This window comes from Lactuca sativa, chromosome 8 (assembly GCF_002870075.4).
Source record: "Lactuca sativa cultivar Salinas chromosome 8, Lsat_Salinas_v11, whole genome shotgun sequence".
NCBI lineage: Eukaryota > Viridiplantae > Streptophyta > Magnoliopsida > Asterales > Asteraceae > Lactuca > Lactuca sativa.
Genome location: NC_056630.2, coordinates 105,858,162 through 105,870,491, shown reverse-complemented (window position 1 = coordinate 105,870,491; position 12,330 = coordinate 105,858,162). Strand labels below are relative to the sequence as shown.

General features: G+C 35.1%; 1 pseudogene; it reads right to left on the bottom strand.

The window, feature by feature from the left end:
• Positions 1–238: 238 nt before the first annotated feature.
• Positions 239–11,591, bottom strand: LOC111902342 (uncharacterized; annotated as a pseudogene).
• Positions 11,592–12,330: the final 739 nt, after the last annotated feature.

The window sequence follows — 12,330 nt, the reverse complement described above, 5'->3', positions numbered from 1 at the left end:
TATACTTAAAAAAATATGAGTATATGTCTACTCCAAGAAGAAGACACACATATATTTTTACAAGGCCGGTCCTAAGGATTCAAATGCACATGACGAATCGAATAAAAAAGGCCCTTAGTCCTTAACGTGTAACAAATTAAATTATATAAACTAATATTTTTTTAAAATGACGATAACCTTTATAGCAATAAACATATCAAAACCATAGTATTTAATAAATAATTGCATATCGTAGCAGTTAACCGATGATCCGTAAAGCTCTCCTAGCATTCTTGATAGCAAACTGGTTGAGTAACTCTTCGTAGTCTATACTCTCTAAGATTTCGTTCTCGATAGATATTATCGCCAAGCCGCTAAGTCTTTCTTGGGACATTATGGAGCGTAAGTAAGATTTCAATAACTTTAATTTTGAAAAACTTCTTTCTGCAGATGCCATCGTTACTGGAATAGTCAACAATATTCTATATGCAATGCTTGCATTTGGGAAATAATCAAGTTCTTTCAAAAACCTCAAAACATCTACAGGGTTGCTAAATTCATTGGTTTCCAATGTCTCAAATAATTTCAATTCCATATAAAGTTCCTCGGCATCAATATCCGATCTTTCTTTAAACTTGAGTGCTTTTTCAAGACGTTGACAAGACGACTTAAGATCTTTATCTTCAATTCCCCTCAACTTATGTGGAAATAAAAAACCAAATACTTTGTCATATTCTTTGAATTGTTCAAATCTTGTCTCAAGAGAAGAAATAGCTTGATCAACAATGTATAAGAAATAGTTGACTATGAAATTCTCTTCTGGTGTAAATGAAACCTCTTCACTGCTTGAACTCTCATCAAACCTTTTTTTCCTTTCAATCAAACGCTTTTGTGGAAATATTGGATCAATATCCATTTCATTAGGAATCTCCTTAGCTTCACCAATCGCTTTTGAAAAACCAGTTTCTCTATAATCCTTGAAGTACCCAATCAATTTGTTTATTTCTGTAATAGCATTATCAAGATGCATATCCTTTGATTGTAAGCTTTTACTCACAATATTCACATGGTTTAGTACTTGATGCCAGATAACAGTTGATAACAAAAATTCAAAGTCACCAAGTTCTTTTTCTGCTAATGAAGTTGCTTCACTTGCAACTGCAGCATCATTATCTTTTTCTCCAACTTGAAGTAAAGCTTCTCGTACATCAACAAGTTGCAGTTTAATAGCCTTTACACTCTCAACCCGACTTTCCCAACGAGTTTGACATAATGACATAAGACTCCATGCTTTAACATTATCTTTCAGAATTTCCCACCTCTTGGTAGAATTTGCAAAGATAGTATAAATGCGTTGGATGAATCCAAAAAAATCTTTCCTTTAACACACTTGTTAGCCATATCACATAATGTTAGATTAAGAGAATGACAACCACAAGGAGTGTAAAATGCTCTAGGATTTATATCTAAAAATCTCTTTTGCACTCCTTGGTGTTTTCCTTTCATGTTTGCTCCATTATCATAGCCTTGACCACGCATATCATCAATTTCAAGACCAAGAGACTTTAACTCCTCAAGTGTAATATCAAATAGTCCTTTTCTGGAAGTATCATCAACATTCAAAAAACCTAAAAAGGACTCCTCGACAGTAACAAAATTATATGATAACTTTAAATACCTCACTATTATAGTCATTTGTTCTTGGTGACTTGAATCAGGAGTACAATCAAGTATGATTGAGTAGTACTTTGCTTCCTTTATCTTCTTGATAAGTTCCTTTTTAATTTCTTGAGCTATCAAAAGTATTAGTTCGTTTTGGATTGTGTGCCCAAGATAATGCACATGAAGCTCGTCATTTGTGATGCGTCGCACATGCTCTTTGATAACCGGGTCAAACTCTTCCAACATTTCAATGACACCCAAAAAATTTCCATTACCTGTTATACATTTTACATATAAGAAACGAAATCAGTCATAATAGTTAACAAAAAGTATTTATTGGAATTGAAAAAAAAATATATACAATCTATAGTTACCTTTTTTATACAACTTTTCATTTGATCCACGGAATGCTAAATTATGTTTAGCAAGAAACTTCACTACTACAATGATTCTCAAAAGGACTTGTTTCCAGTAGTCTCTTTCTTTCTTAAACTGCTCATATTGAACTTTATCAATTGTTTCGTTTAAGTTCAATCTTTTACGCATATCAAACCACTTATTCCTATTTGTGAGATGATCTAAGGAAATTTCATGTTCTTTAACTCTACTTGTAACATGGTGCCAATCTGAATAACCTTCGTCGCCCAATCTACCTTTCGAAATCCCTTTTCTAAACACTTTACAACAAAAGCAAAATACCCTGTCGAGCTCTTTTGAATATACTAGCCATTCCCTATCACACTTCTCCAAATTTGATAAAGTTCTTGTATATAAAGCTGCAGAAAATCGTCTACCAGATTTATCGTAGGGACCATACATAATACTAGTATCTCTTTTAGGACCTTTTTCGACCAAAAGTTTAATCTCCTCATAATTAAGTTTATCCCACCTTCTTGGATCACATATATCAATAAGCTCTTTAACGGGCTCTTTCTCTTCTGTCTCTTCCACTTCTACTTCTACTTCTACTTCTACATGTTCTTGGTGTTCAATATCATCTTCAACATGCTCTTCAACAGGCTCTTTAACATGTTGTCTACGGATAAACTTATCTAGAGCACCGGCATCAGCCTTTCTCTTTTCTTCATCTATTTTTTTTTTTTTTTTTTACGTTTTTGACTACCGGATGGTTGTTTAGACTTCATCACTACAAGCTCACAACTTTCAAGTTAGGAATTAAATATGATATTTTATAAATGTTTTATAATCTATCACTAAAGTTAATAAGGTAGTATCAATGTAATGAGGAAATGTCATCACTTAAAAGTTAAAACAACATATTTGGTGTTTTATTAATTGAAGGCCTGACTTTGATACAAATACAATTAATGATTATTAAAAGAAAAATGGATTGGTCAAAGTTGGGGTTTGATTGTCTCTAACTCTCTATGACCAAAGAGATTACTTACTTTATGTAATTTGGGGAAGGCTTATTCTAATTTGGGGTTACATCCACTTGCGATTCTGAGTTCACAGTTACAAATTTACAATCAAAGAAAGAAGTTATTTTAATCAAATTAGGAGTTCACGATTACAATCAATTAATCAAAGCTGATAACTGCTAAATGAAATTGTGATTTCTAGTTTAAGAGTTTTCTACCTTATGAATTATGAATAATCAATTATCTTGAATACTTATTGATTTATGAACAATCAATGCTGTAATCAATTAATCAAATGTGATAACTGCCAAATGAAATTGCGATTTCTAGTTAAGAGTTTTCTACCTTATGAGTTATGAATAATCAATTACCTTGAATGGTTATTGATTGATGAACAATCAATGCTTTTGGACTGCCGTCTACTGTGAATTGGTAACCTCCGATGCTTTTATTAAGTAAATACTAATGTTTTCTTTTTGTTCCCTGAATCCTCTACGTGTGGACTAAGGAAAATAATTATCAAGGTTTTTAATTTGGGTTGATGCAATTGAATATACTAAAAAAAAAAAATTGGGCCCCTTTAAAAACAAGGCCCTATGCAATGGCCCTTCTTGCCCCCTCTTACCACCGGCCCTGTATTTTTAGATATGCAGTCTTTTAAAAAACAATGTAGCAGAGAAAACATCTACAAACAAAAAAGGTCAGGAAACATGTCTTGAAAAAAAACAATACCTAAATAAATTCTTCTTAAAAACTAGATAATGAGTTGTAAAAAGACTTGGAATTAGGTGAGATGGCATTTGGTTAGGGGAGTCAACTCTAAAAATTTCAATTCCTAGAGTATATGGATAAACATGACAATCAAACATAAAATGGAGTAGATTTAGATGTTGGGTTCTTTTTTTAGGAATCCGATAGGCAGGCCCGCCTTGTTGATTTTGAAGGCCCTGTGCGACGAGTAAAAATGGGCCATATATATATATATATATATATATATATATATATATATATATATATATATATATATATATATTACAAAAATAAATTTAAAAAATGAATTGTCATGATGCAAAACTAAAAATAATTTAATCAATAGAAAAAAGATATGTACAAATTTATAAACTGATTTAATAAACAAAATTGTAAGAGGGTAAATTGTAAAGCGTGAAGCATAAATGAAGGGGTAAAAGTATAACTTGGAGTATAATCCATTTATTTAATTAAGCATTAGTTATGATATGATGTAAATTTATAAAAGTTGAGGGGCTAAAAATATAATTTCTAAAAATTGATTTAATAAAAGAAATTGAAAGATTATATAGATTGTAAAATATTGATTATAAATGAGCAGAGGGAATTGTAAATTTATAAAAGGTATAAAAAATTGACGTGCCGTGGATTTCAACTCCCGTTTACTTTAAACTAGGTTTGAGACCCATGTATTACAAGGGTTTATTTAAAAAAATTAAATATGAAATTTTAATAATTTGAAAAGTTTGAATTTATAAGAAAAATAAGAAAATTTTTGAATTATTAAAATTAATGAGACTTTAATGTATTGAATACATTACATATATAAACCATTTCTAATAAATACCTTACATATATATTACCATACACATTAAAAGTGGAATTTTAATTTAATAAAATGGAAAATACAATAAAATGACAAGTGGAAAATAGAAAATTTAAAAATTCTAGAAAATGTCATGTGTCCAAATGAATGAGAAGAAGACATGTGGCAAAAAATTCTTTATTTATTAGATAGGACTAGGTGTGACACTCATGTATTAAATGTGTTTATTTAAAAAAATTAAATATGAAATTTTAACAAATTGAAAAGTTTGAATTTATAAGAAAAATTTTGAATTATAAAAATTAATAAGGCTTTAATGTATTGAATATATTACATATATAAACTTTTTCTAATAAATACATTACATATATATTGCTTTACATATTAAATGTGGAATTTTAATTTAATAAAATGAAAATTAGAATAAAATGACAAGTGCAAAATAGAAAATTCAAAAATTTTAGAAAATAACATGTGTCCAAATGAAGGATAAGAGGACATATGATAAAAAGTTCTTTATTTATTAGGGATGATTAATGCGGCACTTCGGCCAACTCACCAAATCGTTCATATGGTTATAATTTAATATATATATATATATTCCTTAAATAGATAATATGGCTAAAAATCGGGCCCTATTTTTTTCGGAACCCTGTGCAACCACACACCTTGCACTTTCTTAGGTCAACCCTGCCGATGGGGGAGAGTGTCTAGTGGGAGATCCTTCGAGCTGGATTAGGTTTGGCCCCTCTTTCTTTCTGCCTTGGACATATGGTTTTGGTCTTTATATGTGTAACACCTTGAATTCGTACATTAAAATATTATGGTTAATGGGTCCCATTCATAAAATATAGTTCCAATTTCTTTTATTGATTTCCAAATACATTTATAAAATATTCTTTCGGACATTACAACATATACAAAAATAAACAATAATAAAACTGCAAGGCTGCTAATTATGTCGTGAAAACTAAAACCCAGTTCCTATCTATTAGCTCCCTACCATCTGCCTCTGTATCAACTCCTATTATTTAACTTAAAACCTGAAATACTTGACACTTAAATGTAACACACACAAATTCGGTCTAAACGGGGAGAATTATTTATATGCCCTTCCTAAACAGTTAAATATGGTATTTGCCCGGCCTAAATCCCAAATATCGTATTTGTCCTTCCTAATATTTTTTAATATCATATATACCAAAATCTATTTTTTAATATTTTTTTATTGATTTATAATTCTCTTTAATAATCTTAATTCATTATAATTGAAAATAGACATGTAATGGACAATAATACCCTTACTTGTAAACTCCTATACTACATACGATCGCAAGATACTTGTTATCGCATCATGTTATCGCTGCTACCTGCTAGTACTTCCGATCGTTGCTGCTTCCCTATTATCTCATCACGTTCACGCATCAGGTAAACAATAAGCGATCCTATTCCTATTTTGCATGTCTTAATTTTGTTATTGATGTTTGATTTTTTCACACGAATGTGTTGAACGCATCAGGTTAACAATAAGCGACCCTATAATATGGCTTGAATACTGAGAGCTTTCACATCATTATCATGATCAACATGATTAACAGAGTACTGAAAACACGATACTTATAAAGGAAACGCGAGATTCAGACTTCTTTCCATCAATATACGTTAGTTACTGTTAGGAATAAATCCGAGATGACGAATGCGGGATATCATGAACAATCAAGAATCAATCACCATAATATGCAAGTAATCTGATAAAGGGTTTTTGTATATTGATTATCTCATAAACATACAGAGAAAAACCCTAATCTAGTAAAAAGCTTACACCAAAAGTAAATCTAATGATTATTTATAGGGAACAATAAATATCTACCATAAATAGAAAATAAATGCCTAATATAAAACCAATGCCTTAGCAGAGCTCGATTAAAAACTTCTACTCTAAAGGCACTGCAGGGAATCATAACATGATTAACCCTAAAAACGCTACCCTAAATAACCAAATATGCCATATCAGTTTCAATATCTCAAATACTCAACAATCTCCCCCTAGATGTTGAAACTGATGAAGATCACGATTTCCGATCTTCTTGGCATTTCTCCCCCTAAATTGTGAGAATCATCAGTACATGGGGTCTTCGAAGCGAGAGAAATAAGAATAATCTTCCAAAAACGAACTCCCCCTTGAATAATCATCACCCCCTTGAATCTTCAACAAAAACCATGGAGAGAATCCGAAAAATTAAGAAGAATCACCAATGTTTATCTCCGGTTAGGTCCAGTATTGTGTTGCGCCTATTGGGCTAGTTAGCTAGTCCAATGTTTATCTCCGGTATGGGCCTGTCCATCCGTGAGTTATGTAGGGTTTATTATAAATAGATGCTTGCATGCATCCTAGAACGTAATGATTAGAACCGATTAGAGAAGTATTTTCAAGCATATTCATCGTTCTTGTTTTGTAACCCTAGAATCCTCTACAGCGGAAGTTCTTAGTCGAGCTCTGCTGAGGATTGAGTAATCTAATCATTCGACTCATTCAGATCCGTATTTGTGTTTTGTTTCATTGTTTTTACGTTCTTTACTTACCTGTTACGAAGATCTAATCGATCAAAGAGTTTTTATAACTCATCAATTGGTATCAGAGCAGGAGGCTGTGTAATCCATACACATCTTTTCTGTGAAAGTGTTTACGATTAGGGTTATTCCGCATTAACTGATATTTATTGAGCCGTCATTCCATAATTGACGTAACTCAGCATTTATTTGTTTTGCCCTAATATTACATATTACAAGTCTGATCTTTCAAACAGGTTAAACGATCAAGCATGGACGAGTCTCAATCTCATCCTATCAACATCTCAAACATCATTGGTTCAACGTCGAAGATTCCTATTCTTTACACCCAAGATTATGAAGTCTAGGCGCATCATTTTGAAGATTATGTCATCGGATCTGAAGATAATGGATATCTTATTTGGGAAGCAATCGTTTCTGGACCATTCGCTCACTCAGGAACATCAAAGATCATCAAAACTCAGAAAGAATATAATGATCTGTTAAAAGATGTAAAAGACGTTGCTCAAGACGAAAAGGAAAAGTTTCAGTGCAATATCAAAGCATTGAGACTAATCCGATTCGCTCTTCAATCTGATACATTCAGGTTAGTGAGTTCCTGCAGTACCGCTAAAGAAATCTGGGATAGGTTGCGAGAGCTTTATTCCACAGATGAAGATTTGGAGCATTCCATTCAGACGTTGCTGTTGTCTGAGTTTGGTGAATTTAAGCAGAATTCTGATGAAACTGTCACTCAGACATTCGATCGCTTCAATCATCTTCTTAGCAAGATGATCAAACATGATATAGAAAGGAAGCTGATTGAACAGAAGGTCATCTTTTTGAATGGCCTAAGACCCGAATGGAGAGCTGTTGTGTCTACAGTCAAAGCTCATGAGCAGTTCAAGTCTTATTCACTGGCAAAGCTGGTGGGAATTTTGAAATCCCAAGAAAAGATTGTCATGCAAGAGAAGAATGTGGTCTCAAGTTTGGGGTCATTGGCCCTCCTGTCTAAAAGCAAAAATGTGGTAGAAGATGAAGATCTGAACCTAGAAGACTATGATCTTACTTCTGAAGATTATGCAATGATGGTGTCTAATCCAAAGAGGTTTATCAAGAAAAGGTTCCCTACCAATAAGAACCGAAATTGGCAGGGAAGCTATAGTTCTGAAAAGGTTAGAGAGGAACCGAAGACAGAAGAACCAAAGAAAGAGGCGAAGGTTGAAGGAGATTCTGGTGTGAACTGCTACTACTGTGGAGGAAAGAACCATTATGCCAAAGACTGTGTTCTGAAGAAAATGGCAGAGAAAGATGAAGAAAAAGCTAAAGAAGCTGTCTTGATGAAAAAGTTGGAAGAGATCAAGAGGAAGAAAGCTGCTACTAACCCTTCTATGAATGCTCTTATTGTACAAGGTTCGGCAAAAGATGATGAGTTCGGTGGCGTGCAAGTATGGTCTACCGAATCAGAAGATGATGAAGTGAGAAGGCCTTCGCATGGAAAGGCGTATGTGGCAAGAGGTGACGAAAGCAGTGGGAATTGTTTGATGGCGACTGATGTATCTCACATGAGGGGATACAATACAGACGGTGGGAATGATGACACCAAGGAGCGAGAGGACTTATGCTTCACAGCAAAACCTCTCAGTGTGCAGATCAATGAGCTTGATGAATTGATCAAGAAGGTACAATCTCTTTTTGTTTCATTTAAAGTCCCACAGAAATCATATGAAAAAGAATTAAATAGCTTAAATTCAAGAATCTCAAATCTGGATAGTTGTTTAACTCAAACAAGGGTCACCAATTCTAACCTAACTGACCAAATAAGCAGGGTGTCATCCAAGAGTGAGGAACGGAGGATGTGGATAGAGCTGAAGGAGTCAGAGTTGATTAAGTCTAAGGACGAAAATATTTATTTACAAAGAGACAATTTAAAACTTTTGAAACAGAGAAATGTTTTTTGTTTAATTGCTAAACGTCTTTATGCTAACATCACTCAACTGCATCTAAACTGTGAAATAGGGCAGAAAATTCATCGCATGATTTTGCCCTTCCTTGAGTTTAAGGAGGATGAAATCGATGCTGAGGCATATAACTGCGAAAGTGTTGTTTCGTCTGATGATGTAAATCCCACCTATATGTATGGTCTGGACAAAATCGAATCTTTTATAAAGTCCAAGGACCATAAGGACATGCTGAAAAACCTTTTGGATGAGAAAAGTGCTGTCAGGCTGCAAGAGGACAACAACCGAAAGGACAAGTTCGCTTCAGAGAGCACCAGCAACCGAAAGCATAGGTTCGGTTTCGAAAGCAAAAGCTACCAAAGTTCAAGGTTCAGTCCCTCTAATGATCAAAAACAAAAGGGTCACTTAGAACCTCACGTCAGGAAACATTCTCAGTCCAAATTCTCTCCTTCTAATACTTCTCATTCTAAACCTAATTCTGTTCCTGCTCAAAGTTCAAATTCATCAAAGGATTTGAAAGGAAAATCGAAGGTTTCCACAGTCAAGAATGACCGAAAGCAGTCCAAGGCCCAAACGCCAAAACCTGAAACCAAAACGAGTGTAACTAATCCTAACAAAATCAAAGTGTACACCATTAAGAAGAAAGATGAAACAACTTTAACAAAAAGAACATATCTTGTTGATGTTTCTCTTACTATACATGTTCCTGTGAAAGGCTCACGTGGACCCAAGAAACTTTGGGTTCCTAAATCTTCTTAATTTTTGCAGGTTATAAGTGACGAGCAGTTCGACGAAGAATGGTATATTGACATTGGCTGCTCACGTCACATGACAGGGAGGAAGGAGGAGCTAAGGGAATTCGATCTCTTCAGAATGGTGGGAATGTCAAGTTCGGGAACAACTCATATGGAACGATAAAGGGATATGGGATGATAACCAATGGACATTTCACTATAAGAAAGGTGGCATACGTTGAAGGGCTACATCATAACCTCATCAGTGTATCTCAACTTGTTGGAGGTACCGGTCTTAAAGTTTCATTTGACGATGAGGGTTCGGAAATCACAGAGAAGAAAAAAAAAGGGTGATTCTCAAATCAGAACGCAAAGGCGAAATGTTTCCTCTCAATCTTAAAGCTATCAAAGGAAATCCAGCTATCTGTCTGTTATCCAAAGCTCATTCTGATGAAAGCTGGTTGTGGCACCGAAGGCTCTCCCATCTCAACTTTAAGGATATCAACAAGCTTGTCACCGGAGGTCATGTTTGGGGTCTTCCATTGCTCAAGTTTGATCGAGAACATTTGTGTGCTGCATGTGAAATGGGGAAGCAGAGTCGTCAAAGTCACCCATCCATTATAAACACTAAAGTTGTTGAACCGCTTGAGTTACTTCACATTGACTTATGTGGTCCATCATCTATCGAAAGCATTGGCGGTAGCAAGTATATTCTTGTTATTGTTGATGACTTTTCACGTTTTACATGGGTGTTCTTTATGAAGCACAAATCTGAGGCCACTCTCAAGCTAAAAATGTTTATTAAACAGGTTGAAGTGTAACTGAGTGAAGTCGTTCGCAACATCAGAAGCGACAATGGACTGGAGGTCAAGAATAAAGAATTTGAAAACTTTTTGGCAGAAAAAGGAACCAGTCACAACTTCTCAGCACCCTACACCCCTCAACAAAATGGAATTGTTGAAAGACGAAACCGATCTTTGTGTGAGGCGGCCCGAACCATGCTAAGTTTCGCTTCTCTACCTTTATATTTCTGGGCTGATGCTATTGCTGCAGCATGTTTTACGCAGAACAGGTCCTATCTCAACAAGTGTTTTTCTCTTACTCCTTATGAGATCATCAACAACAGGAAGCCGAACGTTAAATTCTTTCATGTATTTGGCTCACGATGCTTCATCTTCAACTCTAAAGAACATCGTAACAAGTTTGATGTGAAAGCTGATGAAGAAATTTTTCTGGGATACTCACTCACTTCAAAAGCGTACCGGGTTTTAAATAAGCGTTCTAGGAAGATCGAAGAAACGTATTATGTGACTTTCGACGACAACTACGTCAAGAAGCTGAAGGCCACTGAAGAAGCAATTGGAGAGATTTTCACTCATACAGGTCAAGTCACGGCCTCGATTGCTAATTTGTTTGAACAGTTTGTAGAACTATTCGATGAACCAGAGAAAGCTACTCTCTCGGAAGCCAAGGCAGCAGACAACAAAGTCGACCATCTGAAGCAAATCGTCGAAGATGCTGCCAAACGAATAGGTGAAGGATCACATGTTCCAAACTAACCTCAAAAGCATGGTGCTTCAGTTGAGGGGGAGAATCCACCTTCTTCAAAACAACCGAGCTCACAAATTGAGGGGGTGAATTCCATTCCAGTTCCACCCGAAAGCTCAACACCACCCAAAAGTCCTGTAGCACCAGAAAGTTCAGCTACACCGGAAAGCTCATCAATCGAGGGGGAGAATGTCGACATGTTCTACGACGATGATAGTCAATCCGAAATAGAAGAAATGGTGAATGCTGAATTAGATCCATCCTATGATCCAAATTACCCTCCTCTTGTTAAGTGGACCAGAGATCATCCTGTATAACAGGTAGTGGGTAATGTCTCTGAAAAGGTCCTGACCCGATCTCAACTGAAGGCAAAGCAAACATCTCTATTCTCCAAAGTAGAGTTCTGTATCTACAATTCTTTCGTCTCAAAAGTTGAACCAAAGACAGTTAATACTGCTCTTGATCACTCTGACTGGGTTCAAGCTATGCAAGATGAACTCAACGAGTTCGAAAGAAACAAGGTTTGGCGCCTCATTCCAACTCCTAAAGACGCCTCAGTTGTTGGTCTCAAATGGGTATTCAGAAATAAAATGGACAAGGAAGGCAATGTGATTAGAAACAAAGCTCGTCTAGTGGTGAAAGGATACTGCCAGGAGGAAGGAATTGATTATGAGGAAACTTTTGCTCCAGTAGCGAGGCTGGAATCTGTTCGGATATTTCTGGCCTATGCTGCACATAAGAACTTTGAGGTCTACCAAATGGACGTGAAATGCGCCTTTCTGAACGGAGAACTTGAAGAAACCGTTTACGTGGAGCAACCTCTTGGGTTTGTCAATGAAAGATACCCCAATCACTGTTATATTCTGGACAAAGCGGTTCACAGTCTAAAACAAGCACCTAGGGCATGGTATGAAACGCTAACCAAGTTTTTAAAGATG